Source organism: Schistocerca cancellata, chromosome 4, assembly GCF_023864275.1.
Source record: "Schistocerca cancellata isolate TAMUIC-IGC-003103 chromosome 4, iqSchCanc2.1, whole genome shotgun sequence".
Taxonomy (NCBI): Eukaryota; Metazoa; Arthropoda; class Insecta; order Orthoptera; family Acrididae; genus Schistocerca; species Schistocerca cancellata.
The window spans coordinates 923,332,889-923,353,303 of record NC_064629.1 but is presented as its reverse complement, the minus strand read 5'-3'; the positions used below and the strand labels follow the sequence as shown (position 1 = coordinate 923,353,303).

The 20,415-nt window shown below is 42.8% G+C and overlaps 1 protein-coding gene and 1 pseudogene across 1 annotated transcript in view; one reads left to right on the top strand and one right to left on the bottom strand.

Annotated features, from left to right (window-relative positions):
- LOC126185108 (monocarboxylate transporter 3) overlaps window positions 1-20,415 on the top strand; it is a 432,092-nt gene that overhangs the window by 55,439 nt on the left and 356,238 nt on the right. The window lies entirely within an intron of this gene.
- LOC126185760 (5S ribosomal RNA) lies at window positions 6,068-6,185 on the bottom strand (annotated as a pseudogene).

The following is a 20,415-nucleotide window of genomic DNA, read 5'->3' as shown; positions in this document are numbered from 1 at the left end:
GTGTCCGCAAATGAGCTAGCTTTTTATGGCAAAGAGATTTGCCCAGCTCTTTTCCTTCTGAGAAACGCAAGCACACACCCGCACACACACACACACACACACACACACACACACACACACACAATAAATTTAATTTGCTTTACTTTGCATATTTTACTGCACCCGTTCGTAAGTTCAAAACAAGTAGTCCATCCCTGTCATTGATTCTCAGCGTGACAAATAATGACGTACGCACGACATTAACGACGACCATGCTAACCATAGGTACGAATTTACTAAGCGTACGTAGAGACACGGCTGACGGGATGTGTCACCCTATTTAGTAAACAAGCCCTATATGAGTACTAGTTGCGAGACACGTTAATATGTTGCCTAACTCATTTTTCAAGAACAAACATACTGCTTCCCTCATTATACGTGTCCCGTAACTACTACGACAATAAAAACAGAACACGTCGATTCATACAGGAAGTAAAGTCGACCTTTATTGCTGGGGACCAGCCGCTAATGGAACTGAAGGGGGGAAAATACACAATGTACCCTCCTCCACACACAGCAGTGAGGCTTATAGAGTTCGGATTCGGGTATAGAAACGCTGCCTCGAGAGAAAATGCATGCTGTGAGAATAACGAACATATGAACTGTTATCGTTCTCTCGTACTTTGCTTCGATTTGGTCAACCTCTGACATGTACAGAAAGGGCATAATAAACCTGACATGGAAAATATTTCTGACTGACGCAGAATTAATCCTTGTTAAGGGATATCAGAACTATCCATCACAGAGCATGCTGCAAACCGTAATTTCGAAACACCAATTGGTTGCTGCCACATAAATGCCCACGCGCATCCCTCGCATGCTCCGTCCCGAGTACTTCGCTGTGCTGTGACGTTTGAGTGAGTGAGAGGAGCAGGGGAGCAAGCGTGTTTAGTGACCAGCTGAATGCAACCGTGATAAAACCGCGCGAGTTCGTCGTCGCGTGTTTTGCGAAGAACAATTCGAGGAAAACGTGTGCGGAACTCATTGCGAAAAAGTTGGAAGTGTTTGGCGAAATCGCAAGCGAAGTTAGCAGTGTTGTTGGCCAAACTTTGTCCTCTTCGAGAGGAGACCACATTGCCCGTCGGCTACAGACGGAAACAACTGCCGAGAGCGACCACTCTGCCTCTGTGGACTTTGATTACAAGAGTCACGCACCATTCATCAGCTTCCTCTGTGTCATATCTCTGGAACACGAGTGTCACTTGTCTGTATGCCTGCAAACCAGCAGATACGTAACCAACTGAGAACCCTGCCCTCCTGATTATCTGTAAGAAGACCAGGACTATACTTACGGATTACTTTTAAAATTATTTTATTTTCCGTGGGCGGTTCCCGACATTTAATATGGGTATTTATCGGAACTCATGTTGTACCACCAGCGAACGTTACGAAAAACCTTCGTTATTGCTGATAGTTTCGATTGTACAAGTTAGCATCAAAACAAGCAGTTTTTCAATCACAGTATTTGTGTGGCTACATACATGACTTTCAGTGACACTCTGCATTACGTGAAAAGTTGTCAATAATAAAACAGTATAACTTACTTAACTTCTGAATATATACATTAACATCCACGCACTGCAAACCACTGTAAAATGCATGGTAGAGAGTACTTCCCCTTCTACCACATATTAGGGTTTCTTCCTGTTGCATTCGCATATGGAGCGCCAGAAGAATAACTGTGTAAATATCTCCGCTAGTGTTGTAACTAGCCGAATATCATCTTTACTATTACTACATGAGTGAAACGTAGTAGGCTTTAGCATATTCCAAGACTCCTCACTTAATATTGACTCTGGTAACTTTGTAATTAGACTTTCGCGGCGTATTGAGCTTCTATAAGACGTATTTATTATTATAACGTCTGTTACTTCAGACATGCATGCATGTAATAATAAATATTACAGCCGAGACGAGTAAAACGATGATTATACTAACGTTGAACACGGTTGTCTCATTAACCCTGTTGCGGGAATCCAGGTAAGCTGCGAGAAATGGGGGCGTAGACACTGTGGCACAAGGATGTTTGGATCAGTCCTGGAAGTGTTCACGAGCGGGATTAGCCGAGCGGTCAAGGGCGCTGCAATCACGGGCTATGCGGCTAGTCCCAGCGGAGGTTCGAGTCCTCCCTCGGGCATGGGTGTGTGTGTGTTAGGATAATTTAGGATACGTAGTGTGTAAGCGTAGGGACTGATGACCTTAGCAGTTAAGTCCCATTAGATTTCACACACATTTGAACATTTTTTTGAAGTGTGCACGGATAGCCGTTGGTTAAGGCGACCGCTCTCGATAAGCGGGAAATTGGGGTTCGAGTCCAGGCCGGGCACAAATTTTCATGTGTTACCATGAGATATGATTTCCACGCTTAATGTCAAAAATGTTCGGAACTGCGATAAAATTTCGTAACTTTTAAGACGTTCAAACTTCTACCAATTAAGATTTTTCGTCATATCCATGAAGCTCTTCAGTGGGTAAAATAAACCTGTGACTAAATAATCATGCTGCCCTTCCAATTCGTACGAGCTCTAAACACTCGAGCAATATTCTACGACGGGTAGCATGAGTGTTTAGCAAGAAATCTTCTTTGTAAACAGACAGCATTCCTCCAGTTTCTTACCAACGAAGTGACGTCAGCAATCAGCTTTAACTATGTTTCAGCCCTTGTGATCATTCCATTACATTTCTCCACAAACTGTCACACCCAACTTATAAAGCGTTAGAACACATAGCTTTTAGATGTGCGAACGACTCAGTTCAGTCATCTAATAGATACGTGTTCTGACACTTTACAAATATTCAGAACTTGGTGAAGTTATAATGTTGTATTATTGATGATAATGGATCTTCTGAACAATGTTTAGGTTTTATGTATCAGTTTACAACGTTCGGTTCACGTTTTGATGTTATGTAGAATGTTGTTGAAAGTCATAACATCGTGTGTGTACTCTCCATGCCCTCTCCCAACACTGTAAATTAAGAACCTTCTGTTCTTGATAATAATTTCTGGTATTCGAATCTGTCAGCAATGATAAACGTTTTTTACATAGCAGCTGATGGTAAAATACGATTTTCTATAAGAACAAAAAATTTCTAAACGATGAAGGAACTTCGAAGCATGAAATCTAAATTAGATGATATCTTACGATATAAGAAACTGCGACAGAATGAGGGTTGCCTTTATTTATGTAATTAGTGTGATAAAGTGTTGTGAAACTGGAAAAAGATTTAGGGAGTGAGCAAAGTGTTACAAACCTGCTAGAAGCAATTTGTTTGCTTATCGTGATTTGCGACGTGAGATAAGACGCATCATAGGTGGCTATACGCTTCCGCGTAAAAGTATTGACCTACGTCGCCTCAGTTGTTTCGCTTGAACCTTGAGGCTGCACGGTAAACAAACACGCAACGTCAGACGTAAACGTGGACGGAAGCAGAAAAGGCCTGGACGCCTGCCATGCTCTGTCGCATAGGATCCATTCTGCTTGCAATACACGCGCTACGTGGAGGGAGTAGAGTCGTAGACCATCGGCATCCATCTCATCTCCGAACAACAAAATAAGCGTGGCAAACGTGTTCGTCTAATCAGTTGGTGGTATGGAAGAACTATCGTCGTGTACCGTGGGCATCCCTGGCTGCAATGGCACTGCAGATTTCCTATCGTGTACCTCAGTTATCCGAATTTAATAATATGGTAGTTCAAGAAATCTTCTGGAGCTTCCATCTGGATGGCTGCGTCGAAATTCCGCAACGTTTCGATGAATGTCACCTTCAATGCAGCAGCTCGAATGGAAGCCCGAGAAGATTACGTCAGTATTATTCGCCTCGAAAGTCAACACTCTCATATAAAGTCACATCTCTTTACTAAATCCCAGGGGCCATCCTTTCTCCTGCAAAAATATAGAAGCATTACTTCGTTCTTGGCTGAGAAATTCACTAGAAGTTCAGTAGGAAAAGTCGAGAAGATATTTTTTGTTTGCAGCCACTGGACAACTTTGCGGACTATGAATGGTGTGTCTTGGCTGTAATTTTCCATTTTATGACAGAGTGTTGTGGTCGTGTGACAATGACAGAGAGAAATTAATCTCCATGCCGCACATACACTGCTCCTCTTGAACGGTACCAAGGGCAGCCTGACGAACAGAGCATCAACAAAAGTGTTACAAGCTCTCAGCACTTTGGACATTACACAGAGGTTTGTGATTTAATTTAAGGCATTATCGCATAATACGATGATATGGAATTTTCCCAGCTGAGCTAAATTCACTGACCTGACATGAAGAGAGGTAAAGGAGATGATATCATTGAAGATGCAATGACATGACACGATAACAGTGATGCAGCGCTCAAAATAACCGAAATCTATTGTGATGAATAAGTCGTGAATGATGAAAACCTGTGGGACACCACGGATTTCCTGCAGTTTGCGAGCAGTCGCCTTAACGATTAGGCTCTATGAATATGTCTCCAGGCTCGATCTGAATTTCCGTTGCCACTGTTCCTTTCTACTATTTTCGAGAAACAAACATAGAAAGTTCTCTGTACTGTAGTAGGACCACGAGAAAAACGGATATGATGGGCGATCCCAGCTTATGCTACCGAAAGAAGTATACAAACACCCCTCTGTAATGCACGATTGGCCACCATATGTCACGAAAGGTGGACCCACAAGTATAAAAGGAGGCGGGGGGTATTATGTTGTCAGCAGTGAGGCAGTAACAGCAGAATGGCTCGGTCAGGGGACTTCGAATGTGGACTCGTCATTTTTGGCACCAGAAAATAAATCTATCAGGGACGTTTGAGCTTTTCTAAAGGTTTCCAAGTCGATTCCTTGTGATAGGACTGTGAAGTGGAACTAGGCAGACGTCATATACTGACCGATAGGGACCGTCGAGCATAGCTGAGAGTGGTTGTAAAAATACAGCGGAAGAAATCAACTGCTACTAGAAGTCCAGCCAACACGACGAATTGGAAAGAATGGGGTACAATGGTCGAACAGTTCCTCATATGCCACACGTTTCTGTAGAGACACTTGAGGTGGTCTGAGGAGGGGAGCCCCAACACAGTGGATGACTGGAAGCGAGTGTTTTAGAGTGATAAATCACGCTATATTCTGTGGCAGTCACACGGAAGGGTTTGGGTTTGGCGGATACCTGGAGCACGTTACCTGCCATCACGTGCAGTGCCAAAAACGTGGTACGGGGCAGGTGGAGTTATGATATGATTGCGTCTTTCTTGATTAGGATGTGGTCCCTTATTGCACATTAAATGTGAAAGGATATGCACAAATTTTACAGCATCGTGTACTGCATGTAACACAAGAACAGTTCGGAGAACATGATTGTTAAAGCAGTATCTGTGAGGGAATGATCTGCGGACAATATCATTATTGAAATGCACTGGCTTGCCAGGAGTCCCTACCTGAACCTAATGGAACAGCTTTGGGATGAGTAACAACGTCCACTTCGCTCCAGACCCAGCGTCCAACATAATTACTTTTGTAGTTTCGGCTCTTGGGGAAGAATGGGCTGCCGTTCCTCCACAGACATTCAGACGTCTTATTGAAAGCGTCCCCAACAGAGTTCAAGCCGTCATTAAGGCGAAGGTTTCATTAAGGCGAAGGATCGATTCACACTGTATCAATGCCCAATAATAAATGTCTTACACAAATGAATTGAATCCTCTGACATGAAATTGATGGAAGCAATGGAAATGAAACAAATTAAGATTCAAGTTCACTGAAAGGGTATAAGTCTCAAACTGGCACTGATTTTTTTTTTCTCTCGAAATATTCGAGCGATTTCCCACCAGCAGTACTCTCCAAAATATAAAGCACTTCGTCTTCAGGTCACAAGTGGCGCATCGGGACCATCCGACCGCCGTGTCATTCTCAGTGGAGGATGCGGATAGGAGGGGCGTGTAGTCAGCACACCGCTCTCCCGGTCGTTACGATGGTTTTCTTTGACCGGAGCCGCTACTATTCGGTCGAGTACCTACTCAATTGGCATCACGAGGCTGAGTGCACGCCGAAAAATGACAACAGCACATGGCGGCCCCGATGGTCACCCATCCAAGTGCCAGCCACGCCCGACAGTGCTTAACTTCGATGATCTGGCGGGAACCGGTGTATCCTCTGCGGCAAGGCCGTTGCCTCCAAAATATAGATGATGAAAAATTTTCACGCCATCATTTTCGCTCTTCCCACCTTATAACCTGCCTGCCAATGGCCGGTACAAAATAATATAGACTCCTGAAACGAAAATTTAAAAGATAATTGCGAAACGGAACTAAATGTGACATCATCTCAACAGCTAAACAACATCTGTACAGCGTTTAGATTATTTTGGGCAATATGGTTCTGGTATCGCCCTAATGCTGTAAGATATAATGTGTTCATTCCTTTACTATGGACATAACGAACCACATTATAAAGTCCGACGACACTTAGAGTGTGATTACAGCGTCATAGCGATGTTTCAGTTGCTAAGGGCGTGATGCAGAATACGTACAACTATCCTCGTTGACGATCTCATCTAATTACCGTATTGTTGCACAAGGCCATTCATAAACAGGGTTAGTTACATGTAGTGTTTTATGTTTATCATTCATTACAGTAATTAATTGAAAACAGCGAACGCAGGTACAGAATGAATTTATAAACATAATGGAAATCCAGCGAATGTGAGTAGAAAGAGATCCGTGTATGTACACAGCTTGCGTGGCAGCTTTCCTTTTCACCGAGCGCAAATAATAGTGGAAATACCAGCCTTTCTTAAGGAACTTCACGCCTCCATTGCCGTGTCACTAATAGGCGCCAACACGGTGCTACTTGAGCTGGAGGCAGGCAGTACGAATTCTGGAGGTAGAAGACTGCTTCACAACCAGAACGTTGTCGGCACGCATTGACCACTAGACTGTAAGCCAGTGTCCGCTGTCTTCACTATCTGCCAGATGTGGACGTGATCCTCTTTAAAAGAATCGTTTTTTATCTGCACACAATTCACTTACAGGTAGCGGTAAACCAACTCCAGTGCGACCGTCTCAAGAAAGCAATACTCTGTCCCCATCCTGATCTTGACTTTCAATCACTTCAGGATTTCTGATCCGACGAATTGCTGTGCTTGAACATAAAACATACTTAATAATTCTACAACAGACTGATGTCAACGATATTGCTGCGGAAGATCGCAAACAGTCTCAGATTCTTCAAAAAACCTTTTATGTCATTGCCATTACCAGTTTCAGGCAACTACGCCAATTTTCAAACGATTACTTTTGTGGATGATTTCTATGGAAATTGCGACCAATGGCTTTATGATGTTTTTAATTACTTTCCGCATTAGCCAGCCTGCACTGGGACCGTGGCTCAAATGCCGTCTTATGAACGAGTAATTCTTTTTATATAAACTTCTTAACCATAAAAAACGTCTTCCGTGTACGTATGTTTGAGCGCTACCACGAAATTCCTAAAGGCAGCCACCATGCACACGCTCTGTATTCGAATGTGGCACATGAATAACATTTAATACTACTCTTAACAGTGTCAGTCACATGACATTAGGTATTTCCTGAGGTATCTCAAAAATATATACGGCTAAAATAGGGCAATATATCGATCAGTGGAGCACACAGTAAGTGAAGATTTATTGCATTGATCATGTAATTAACACAATTTAAGCGATCTGAATACGGGCATAGTTCCCTTAAAACTGTAAAGACCACGAATTAAAGTTTTTTAAAGTTTATGTGGCTAATTGTGGTCTCCCCCAGCAGGCAAATCGTCGCTGATGCAGAGTGAAACGATTTTGCTCAAAAGAGGAAGATAGCTGGGAAGTGACGTTAGTGGAGAACTACGCCAAGCAGCCTTAAGACTGATACCTGAACAGAAATGAGGGAGTACGTTTTTTCCTCAGTGCACGTTTGGAAAGCAAGGGGTTTCAGGAAGTTGTGAAACTTTTCCTACAAACACGAATTCAGACAGTGTTTTCTCATAAAGTAAACGTGCCCCTGTACAACAATACATTTTCCTATCTTTCGCCATATCGTATATATGTCTGCTGTTTCCTTCACTAGTACAATCCACAAGTTTTCTTTTCGTAAATACGTAGACGTCAACATCATCATGCCCTTTTTACAAACTCGTTTCAGACAGGAAGATCGCACTGTAGTACCTCCCTTAAATCGCTGCACGAACGACTAAATGACAGATATCGAAACAAGTGTCCATGGGATAGAAAAGCAATTGAAGTCGCTTAGCAGAAGAAAAGGCCACTGGACCTTCACAGAGTATGTGTAAGGTCGCCTGAGGAGCGAAGAGCACATAATGATTGGAAAAAAAGTTTAGGTTGTTCTCCTTTCCAAGAAGGTTCATCGAACAGACGCACAAACTTTAGGCCTGGCGTCAGCCTGATGTAGAATTTTGGAACATGATTTGTGCTCGCGTATTGTGACATCTCTGAACACCGGAAATCTCCTCTGCAGGAACCAACACGAGTACCGAAAGCGACGACCGTTCGGAAACCAGTTCGCAAAATTCATCCACAAGACCCAGAAAGCAGTAGACGGAGGCACCCAGGTAGACGGGTGGAAGAAATTCGATACAGTTCCACACTGCTGCCTAATGAACAAAACACGAAGGTACAGAATATTAAAACAACTCTCACTGGACTGAAGAGTTTCTAGCAAACACAAAACAGCACGTCATTCACAACGGAGAGAAGTCTTCGTAACTTCAAGCCTTCCTAGTAGAGATTTAGGAAGTTCCATGAGGCTTTTCGCGGATGGCACTGTTGTACACAGAGACGTCGCATTGATAGAAAATCGTAGCGAAATGCAGGCAGACTTGCAGAGGATCGACGTTTGGAGTAGGAACTGAACGAGTACACAATGGTTTATCAAAAATAACAAATGCACTAGCGGAGGCAGAATATGACCACACAGTCTCAGACAACATTAAAGGCTTGTAAGCGACGACATTTCGAGGAAGGCATATTTCCAAAGCTGTAATCCGCTCCGTACCGTTCTTGACCATTCGAACAACTGCCGAAGTAATCCAGTTTACTCCACCATGTAAATCATTAAACGTTAACGTTGGTCAAACTTAATTTCGCGTACAACTGATGGTAGATGTAGCAATGCTGCTGTTGCATTCAGAGGAGTCGCAGAGGTAGCAAATTGTAGAGAAATGCAAAAAGACAAGCAGAGGACCGACGCTTGCTGCAGGGAGTCAAAGAATAAATACGGTTTATCAACAGCAACGGATGCACTAGCGGAGTCTGATGCGACCAGACCGTCTTAGAAAACATTAATGTCTTCTTACTCCCAACTTATTAGCCTTGTCCTCATGAACAACTGCCAAAGTAACTCAATAAAAAAAATGACGTATTACGTGTACAAAGACATTTTGGGCAGCAAGCTGCAGTTGTTTGCTAATGATGCTGTGGTGTACGGTAAGATGTCGAAGTTGAGTGACTGTAGGAGGATACAAGATGACAAAGACAAAATTTTTAGTTGGTATGATTAATGGCAGCTAGCTTCAAATGTAAAAAAATCGAAATTCATGCGGATGAGTAGGAGAAACAAACCCATAATGGTAGAGTCATGCTTGACACAGTCACGTCGTTTAAATATCTGGGCCTAGCGTTGCAAAGCGGTATGGCATGGAATGTGGTAGGGAAGACGAGTGGTCGCCTCCGGTTTATTGGGAGAACTCTTTGAAAGTGTGGTTCATCTGTAACAGCTACCGCAAGTAGGACACTAGTGCAATCTATTTTTGAGTACTGTTAGAGTGTTTGGGATCCATAAAAGATCAGATTAAACGAAGACATCGAAGCAATTTAGAAGCGGGCTGCTGGATTTGTTATTGGTAGGTTTAAGCAACATGTAAGTGTCACCGAGATCCTTCGGGAACTCGAATGGTAATCCCTGGAGGGAAGGCGTCATTCTTTTCGAGGAACACTATTGAGAAAATTTAGAGAACAGTCATTTGAAACTGACTTCAGAACGATTCTACTGCCTCCAACATACATTGCGCGTAAGAACCAAGGAGTTAAGATACGAGTAATTAGGGCTCATCGAGAGGCGTATAGATAGTAGTTTTCCCTCGCTCTATTTGCGAGTGTAACAGGAACGGAAATGACTAGTAGTTGTACGGTACGGGGTACCCTCCGCAACGAGCCGTACGGTGGGATGCAGTGTATCTATGTAGATTTAGACGTAGATATTGTGTGATTACACCGTTGCTGAACAATCACTGGAAGCATTTACTTCTATAAAATATCTAGAAGCATGCGTACAGAACGATTTAAAGTGGATTGACCACATAAAACCAATGGCAGGTAAGGCAGATGCCAGACAGATAGTCATTGGAAGAATCCTCAGGAAATGTAGTCCATCAAGAAAGGAGGTAGCTTACAAAACCCTCGTTCAACTAATACCTGAATACCGCTCGTCAGTCCGGGGTCCGCGCTAGAGAGGAATGATAGAAGAAACAGGAAAGCAGCGTGTTTCGTTTCAGTTTCATTTAATAAGCACGAATGCATTACAGAGCTGCTCAGCCAACACCAGTGGGAGAGGAAGCAGGAGAAGTGCTCTGTTAGATCTCCGAGAGCGCACATTCTTAGAAGAGTCAAACAATATATTGCTTCCACCAACTTATATATTAAGACAATACCTTGAAGATAAAATTAGAGCCGGCCGTTGTGGCCGAGCGGTTCTAGGAGCTTCAGTCCGGAAACGCGCTGATGCTACGGTCGCAGGTTCAAATCCTGGCTCGGGCATGGATGTGTGTGATGTTCTTCGGTTAGTTAGGTTTAGGTAGTTCTAAGTCTAGGGGACTGATGATCTCGGACGTTAAGTCCCATGGTGCTCAGAGCCATTTGAACCATCTGAACCATAAAATTAGAGATATTCGAGCCCACGCGTAGGATTACCAGCAAATGTTCTCCCCACTAACCATACACGACTGGAATAGTGACGCACAAAGTAGTCTCCGCCACATTCCGTAAGGGGGCTTGCGGAGTATAGATATAGATGTAGATATTCCCTAATCATAATAGTGATTTAAGATAACATAGCCAAGATTGGCCTATACCGTAGAATCGTTTCATTTGCACAGACAGGTAAGACGCAATTCTTATTGTACGTATGTAGCGAAAGACATTTCAGCATACTGTCTGCAGGTGAATTTCCTGTTGAGCATACAATCTTTTTTTTTCGAGTTATTAATGGAAGTCTCAAATAATGCAATTCAATATAGTCACATTCGCAACTGAATAATGAACCTCACAAATATTAATACGGTTTCGTATCACTGAAATAAGTTTGATGCTTGCTAGTTATGTCGATGTTCGGAAAGCAATCTGTTGTGGCTTACATACTGCTTGAAAGGCATAATCCCGCTCAGTTTGTCGCTAATAACTGCAGCAGAATTACATCAGCATGTCACAATGGTGTCAGGATAAGCCACTGACAAGAAGAGCTCAGCAGCCGCAGCTCGATTCAGCCTAGCAGGATAGTTTTTACAGCATCCGTGGCGGCACGCGCTGAGAAACCTGTTTTGCGTCGACCGCCTTCTGCTGGTACAGCATATAGCGTTACGGTCGCCATGTTCTTCCCCTGCTCCAGCTTGCACACTTCTTGGGGAAACATTGTCTGATTTCAAGGGACAGCTGCTATACCCGCTTAGCCTGTAAGAATGGGATAGGCGATAGAATAGGCAAAATAAGCCAGCAGGATAACCAACACGTTCACTAAAATGGTAAAAGGGATGGTTGTCTCATTTCTCAGACGAAGATAAAATCATTTGATTTGTGTAGTGGACATGTAGAGTAAGTACGGTTCACGTCCAAGCTAATAACCGACCAAACTCCTGAAGAATATGTATTTAGCATTATAATTAAAGCTGGAATGATCCTCCTTGGTATACAGGCAATATCGGTAAACGCTTTAAGAAGTAGTAACTACTGCACAGTATATAAGCGCCTGTTCGAAACAATCTTTCCGACACCTTTAGAGTGGATCGCTGTTGCGTGCAACTCTTAGGTCTGGCTGTTGATAATACAAGCACGCGTCGCTACGTCCCGAATTGTCACGATGAATTTCCTTGTCTGTTACTCACAGGAAAACTCACTAAAACAACTTGACGAAACTTGCGAAATTTACTTAAGGACTCAATCTAATGATTATAACTTTCATGGTCCTCTTTCGTAGGAAAACAGCAATAGGAGGCAGAAATTTCCAAATGCGTCAATCACAAAGGGCAAAATACAATTTATCAGCAAGAGACACTTAATACATACGTTTTAAAGCCACACAATAGGCTTCTTTTCCAGGGGAGAGGCAAAGCACTAACCAACAATCAACAATGTCTCTTTTTGCAAATTGTCTTTGCACATAATATGTAAACAACAACATTCACACTGTTCATGTTCCACAAATCCGAGCACGTAGGAGGTACATCCACTGTTGCGATTCCGGCCAGATACTTTTTATCGTGATTGTACAAGCAGTCATTCATTCCACCTTCCATCAGTGAATGAAACAAGAGATACTAATCTCTGCCACATAATGATGCGTAGAATGTGGATATAGATACAGAACGTAAGGAGCTCAGATTTGTTGTTGTTGCAATCATACTATCAGCTACTTAAATTCAGATTTGCAATTTTCATTGTCTCTGGTTCACATATTTAACAATGAACTAACTATCCATCTACTTTTGTAGGTCTGCGGCCGCTTGTTTTCCTTTAGTACATAACCTCGGAAGTGTCCCACTGCACATTTTTACTTACTGTCGTATTAGTAGTATTCCAGAAAGAATAGAGTTGAGAACCACTTTCATGTCGATACCATAAAAGACGGAACACTGATTAAATTCAAAATGGGTTCCGAAAGGAATTCACTGTGTTTTCATCACTTTAGGCAAATAGTTGCTGGAAACATATGAGTATATGTCTGAGGCGATGCAATGAAATTGAAGAAAACCCGTCTCTGGACTCCAGCAGAAAAAGTATCCTAACGATAACACTGAGATACTCAGTGGTTTCCTAAGCATCCTTTTTCCTTAATCTATTTCTATTAAAGGCCACTTTTTATGACCGTAATTATTGATGTTAGCACAACAATCTATATATTTGTTGTAAATTGTACTTCGCCAAGTTTCCGAATCTTAGCTCTCACACATGTGCTGACTTGTGCCTATATTGATGCCTCCCTTGTTTAGTAGCAGGTTGGTAAAAAATTCTTTCTTCTTACCGTCAGCTTTTAATTCGTGTATTGAACATGTTATTTTGCATGTTTTCAATTTTACGCAGTATACTTTAAAAACGTTAAGATACTGTTATCATCCTACCAAGTAATGAGTAGCATTTTAATCATTTTTCCCTTTAGTTTATAGTAAATGCTTTTTCAATTATGTTGCTTGTTCTTAAGAGTTTGTTACATGGAAGATATACTTCGCTTCTCTAAACATTTGTTCATTAAATGAATTTATCAATACTTACAATCGTTCGCACGATCTCTTACTTTTTTCTGATCTGTTAGCGTTTATTGCCTTTTTACAGTGTCAAAAAAGTAGGTTCTTGAAAGAAATTAGTATTTAAGAACCAAGATGGTGACAGTCACTGAGGGAATTTGTTATCGGTTTGTGCGTGAATAGTCCTGTTTCGTATCTTACCAGCCTTTTATAAACTATTCCACATATAAGCCATGTTGGCTGCTCGAAGAAACTAACAACTATTGATTTGAGAAAATGATGTGTACGGATGTTGTGAAATATAGACTGATCGTCGTAATTTTCCATAAAACTCAACGACTTGCAAGAACGCACAGAAATTTCTTTTATCCTCACCCCTACGTCTCTCCTCCCTGCATGTTCTAGCGTTATACACTATGTGATCAAAAGTATCCGGACAGCTCGCTGAAAATGACTTACAAATTCGTGGCGCCCTCCATTGGTAATGCTGGAATTCAATATGATGATGGCCCACCCTTAAGATTGATGACAGCTTCCACTCTCGCATGCATACGTTCAATCAGGTGCTGGGTTTCTTGTGGAATTGCAGCCCATTCTTCACGAAGTGCTGCACTGAGGAGAGGTATCGATGTCGGTCGGTGAGGCCTGGCACGAAGTCGGCGTTCCAAAACATCCCAAAGGTGTTCTATAGGATTCAGGTTAAGACTCTGTGCAGCCAGTCCATTACAGGGATGTTATTGTCGTGTAACCACTCCACCACAGGCCGTGCATTACGAACAGGTGCTCGATCGTGTTGAAAGATGCAGTCGCCATCCCCGAATTGCTCTTCAACAGTGGGGAGCATGAAGGTGCTTAAAACATCAGTGTAGGCCTGTGCTGTGATAGTACCACACAAAACAACAAGGGGTGCAAGCCCCCTCCATGAAAAACACGACCACACCATAACACCACGGCCTCCGAATTTTAGTGCTGGCACGACACACCCTGGCAGATGACGTTCACCGGGCATTCACCATACCCACACCCTGCCATCGTATCACCACATTGTGTACCATGATTCGTTACTCCACACAACGTTTTTCCATTGTTCAGACATCCAATGTTTACGTTCCTCACACAAGCGAGGCGTCGTTTGGCATTTACCGGCGTTCAAAAATGGCTCTGAGCACTATGGGACTTAACATCTTAGGTCATCAGTCCCCTAGAACTTAGAACTACTGAAACCTAACTAACCTAAGGACATCACACACATCCATGCCCGAGGCAGGATTCGAACCTGCGACCGTAGCAGCAGCGCGGTTCCGGGCTGAAGTGCCTATAACCGCTCGGCCACCACGGCCGGCTTTACCGGCGTGATGTGTGGCTTATGAGTAGGAGCTCGACCATGAAATCCAAGTTTTCTCACCTCCCGCCTAACTGTCATATTACTTGCCGTTGATCGTGATGCAGATTGGAATTCCTGTGAGATGGTCTGTATAGATGTCTGCCTATTACACATTACTACCCTCTTCAACCGTCGGCGGTCTTTGTCAGTCAACAAACGGGGTCAGCCTGAACACTTTTGTGCTGTACGTGTCCCTTCACGTTTCCACTTCACTATCACGTCGGAAACAGTGGACCTAGAGATGTTTATTAGTGTGGATATCTCGGGTACAGACGTATGACACAAGTGACACCCAATCACCTGACCACATTCGAAGTCCATGGGTTCCGCGGAGCGCCCCGTGCTGCTCTCTCACGATGTCTAATGACTACTGAGGTCGCTGATATGGAGAACCCGGCAGCAGGTGGCAGCACAATGCACCTAATATGTAAAACGTATGTTTTTGGGCGTATCTGGATACTTCTGGTCACATAGTGTACGTCCAATGAATGTAGGTTCTCGGTAACGCAATGTCTAACAAGGTCATTAGGGCCGAAATATTTCCTCTGGACAGTGAAACCGGAAAGAGTCAACAAAAAGAACAACACCGGTTTTTCCTCTTTCTAGTAAGATGTGTTTCTAATAGCGGAATTTTCTGAGATGCAAATTAAGAACTCTGAGACGTGTAATGGGATGATGGCGCAGTGTGAAGCTAATGAATCCTGACCGGAGCTGAAATGTTTGACTCTCGTATCGTTAGTTCAAACTGCTTTACGACAAGGACTCTACAGTCACATACGGTGGTCTCGAGTGGAAGACAATGAACAAAATACGAGCGTACGGGATATCAGACAACTGTGTCACTGGATTGAACACTTTCTAGCAAATAGAACACAGCACCTCATTCTGAAGGGAGAGAAGTATTCAATACCAAAGTGACTTCGAGCGAGCCCCAGGAGAGTATTATTGGACAAATACTTTTCACAATATACTCGTACATAAATGACCTAGTACAAAACGTCGTAAGTTCTGTGACGCTTTTCGCGGATGATGCTGTTGTATTCAGAGAAGTTGCAGAAAATTGTAGCGAAATGCAGGAAGACATGTAGAGGATCGACGCTTGGTGCCAGTTGATCCCCAGCATAAAAAATGCAACGTATTGTGCATACGTAGACAAAAAGACCCTTACGAGTAGACAAGTGCAGAACACTGGAAGCAGTTATTTCCATAAAATATCTAGGAGTATGCGTACGAAGCGATTTGAAATGGAATCATCACATAAAATTAAACGTGGGTGAGGGAGATGCCAGACTCACATTCTTTGGAAGAATTCTCAGGAAATGTAGTTCATCAACAAAGTAAATGGCTTCGACCAGTACTTGAATACTACTCGTCGGTATGGAATCCGTATCAGATAGAATTGATAAAGAAAATAGAGAAGACCCAAAGAAGAGTAGCGCGTTTCGTTATTTGTTCATTTCGTCATAAGCACGAAAGCGTCGCTGAGATGATCAACGAACTCCAGTGGCACACGCTGCAGAAGAGGCGCTCTGCATCACGCTGCGGTTTATTGTTAAAGTTCCAAGAGCGTGCGTTCCTAAAAGAGACAACAAGTATTCATGGGCTCCTTCTACGTATATCTCGAGAAAAGACCATGAAGATAAAATTAGAAAGATTCAAGCCCACACGGAGGCTTACAGACGATCATTCTCCCCGCGCCGGTCGGAGTGGCCGTGCGGTTCTAGGCGCTACAGTCTGGAACCGAGCGACCGCTACGGTCGCAGGTTCGAATCCTGCCTCGGGCATGGATGTGTGTGATGTCCTTAGGTTAGTTAGGTTTAATTAGTTCTAAGTTGTAGGCGACTGATGACCTCAGCAGTTAAATCGCATAGTGCTCAGAGCCAGCCAGCCATTCTCCCCGCGAACTACTCGCGGCTGGAACAGGAGTGCAGGGAAGTGACAGTGGTGCATAAAGTATCCTCCGCCATACACAACAATGTCACTTGGGAAGTATAGACGTAGATGTAGATATAGGTAGAGACATACGAAGAAAGATTATTCGCAGAATTTGTAGAGTACTTTCAAGGGATTGCAGGCAATGCCCTTTCAAACGCTTTATCCACGATGAATACAAAATAAAAATTTCAAACTATTAGAACAATATGTGTTTTTATACACACTTCGAGATTATATAGCCAAATCGGAAAACATATTTTTTCGTGTACAAGCTCATACCTCGTATAAAGACCGTATCGAAAAGACAGGAAAAGTAGTATCGCTGCAGACATTCCACGAGAATGGAGAAAACAAAACCGAATGCATGTATTTGACATCGTAATGCGGTGAAAATTTATAGTTGTGGTTACAGAATGCCGGAGCAGATCTTTGGCTCTAAATTCGGGTGACTGCTTCTTCGTTACATTTCTCCGACTCGTGTCACTCCAAATACCTGGAAGTAACAACTCATACAATTATAATGTTGTACTGAGGCGTAAGTTCAGTCGTACGTAAATCAATCGACAAACTGCAGTTAATTCTTAGGCTAATTGTAAATGGAGGTTTCTTGTAAGAGACTATCTACATTCTCCGTCAGATTGGCCTAGCAGGGACGTTGAGTTTACAAATATACGTCTTAGTGGATAGCCCCAGAACTTATTTGACTCGCCGGTGAGTGCAGCAGAAATTTGGGGAAATCATGATTGACAGACACTCGAGAAAGACACCTAATATATCGCAAAGATATTAGAAAATTACAAGAATCTGTTTTCAGATCGTATCGTTCGAATATTTTTCAGTCACATGTGTATCGCCTTCCTAGGATTCACTCGAACCAGAAACAAGGAGGCATTTTATCATCTATTGTCCTCACTCTTCCGTCGCGAGTATAACGGAAAGTTCTCGTAAAATGTGATAAAGTAAAAATTAAACCCTGTCACGAACTCATTTACAGAGTATAGATGTAGCTTTAATTAGCAGCGAAAGTCTCGCATGTGTGTTAGATTTTTACCCGCCTTTCTGTATTAGTTGTTAACGAAATTCGCTTTTAGCCTGGTAGGTGTCATTAGTGTGAGCTCCGAGGTTGCCTTGCGGCGACATACGTACATATGTGATCAGCACGCCTCTCTCCCGGCCGTTTTGCTGACTTTTCATACCGTGAAGCCGCTACTACTGGGTCAGCTCCTCAACTGGCGTCACGAAGTTGAGTGCAGCCCGTACCAGTCCTCCCACCAAGTCAAAATCCATCGAAATGCTGCAAATCGAACCTACGTCGTCGGCACGGTAGCCACCTACGCTGACACTCAACTATGAAGGCTGAGATCGAATAAGGTGTTCTAAAATTACGGAAATGCTTGGGTCGAGACGGGGAAACATGTTGGCTCGATGTCCACTTAACAGCGGCGAGTGTTTAGCTTTATTATGGATCAGTCGGCAACGCCCGTTTGCCGGTACTGGACGAGGTCATCAACCTTCTTCCAGATCATAGCCGTGTACGCTTTACGATAACACTCAGATTAGATACCCTTCAAGCTGCTCAACAAAACCTTTGTCCAACGGAAAACCGCATTTGCATCTGTTATACAACAAAGACACCTACGTAGTCACTGCCATATCCAGCATTACTTTCAATACCTTTCGAAGAATTCGAGAAGGGTATATATTAAGCTGAAACTTTCATAGATTAATTTGAGTGAAGCGGAATCTATTTTGATTTGCAATTTTGACGTGGTGAGGTGCGCCGAGAAAAGTTGACCGATTCCAATGGGGACTTGTTAATGTTGTAGCCATAGGATACTACGTTTTCTCGGATTTTTTTAAAGCATACAGTATTGACAGTAGCCTAAGAGTTGTTGCTATCTTTCTGAAACTCATTGCACAGAAGTCTTATCAGATCTTGATAAGATTTCGGAGCGGTGCTAAGATTGGAAATTTGGGGAGAAATGTGAGAGTTCACACTTCAAAAAAGGTAAAACATCGTATCTTATGCCTATATCAATGAAATACTATAAGAGTTAGTCAACTCATAAAATTCCTGTATGTAATTATTCGTGCCGATATGATGTGGGTCAATAATAGAGGACCAATCGTGGGTAACCAATACTATCACTCAGCAGTGTGGGGCCCATTCCAAACCAACCTAACAATGGATACTGAAAGTATGACAGAAGCGCTCACGGGTTTATTGTCACTGGAGAGCGTCATAGAAATGCTGTAAAATGCGAATTAACAGACGCTTGACGGAAGATACTAACTGTCCAGCGTAAGCCCACTTACACAATCAACGTTAAGTGAGAAATTTAGGATTACTCTAGAGCCCTCTACATATCGCTCCCATAGGGACCTCGAAGACAAACTAATCCTAGTGCGTACAGTGATATTTATGCAATCATTCCTCCCGTGCATATACGTGAATGGAGTGGGAAGAATCCCTAATATGCGTTAAAATGCGAACTACCGTCTGGTTTCCGGAATATGGCTGTAGATGTAGAAGAAACGCGAAGACTCATTTATAATGGGTTTACGATAAGAAAATGATCTTCCCATAAAATGACAATACACATTTTATTATACTCTATAGTTAATTAAAGATATCAGGGAGTTATTGATAACACGAGTGTAGTGATAAGACTGCGAACCCTTTTGCAAAATGAGATGAAGAATGTGCTGAGCTCGACAGGCAAGACCGCCAGCATTGATCTGTATCAGGTACCTGAACAGGGTACCAGCCTTGTTAGTCCACGATACGAGGGAGCCCTGTATTGCATTGTAACCGGAAGACCGTTTCACAAGAGCAGTTTGTAAGATGAGCTAATTAGCTTCATTGTCGACGTTGCAGTAATCCGTCCACGTTTCTCGTCGCCCCTCCTCTGGTGAAAATATTTTGCAGGAATATTCGTCACTGGTGTAATCTTACCCTCCCACCCATCACCATTAAAGTTCTCATTCTTTGCACAAATTTTGAAAGCTTCTAGAGAAGTAAGATTACAAAAGAAGAATGTTTGTACTTATCTTGATTATCTCGTTGTTGTTGCTGTTGTTGCTGCCTCAAAATCTTATTGTGACTAGGGGGTACATTCTTATTGCTGAAAATTTTGATTTAACGTTGCGGGTTCTTGAAGACGAAATAACTGATGAAGAGTTGCCTGTTGCTATGAATATCTTTTCATTTTATCCCGTTCTTCTAAAGCACACCAACTTTATAATTTCCACATTCAAAAAACCAATAAGTACATTGTTGGTGACAAACTTATAAAAACGTCTACTTCCATCTGCGGCTACCTTCATTCTGTAATACTTACAGCCGGCCGCGGTGGTCTAGCGGTTCTAGGCGCTCAGACCGGAACCGCGCGACTGCTACGGTCGCTGGTTCGAATCCTGCCTCGGGCATGGATGTGTGTGATGTCCTTAGGTTACTTAGGTTTAAGTAGTTCTAAGTTCTAGGGGACTGATGACCACAGATGTTAAGTTCCATAGTGCTCAGAGCCATTTTGAACCATTTTGAACCAATACTTACAATTTTCAAAGAGTTTACTGAGCAAAAGAGTTT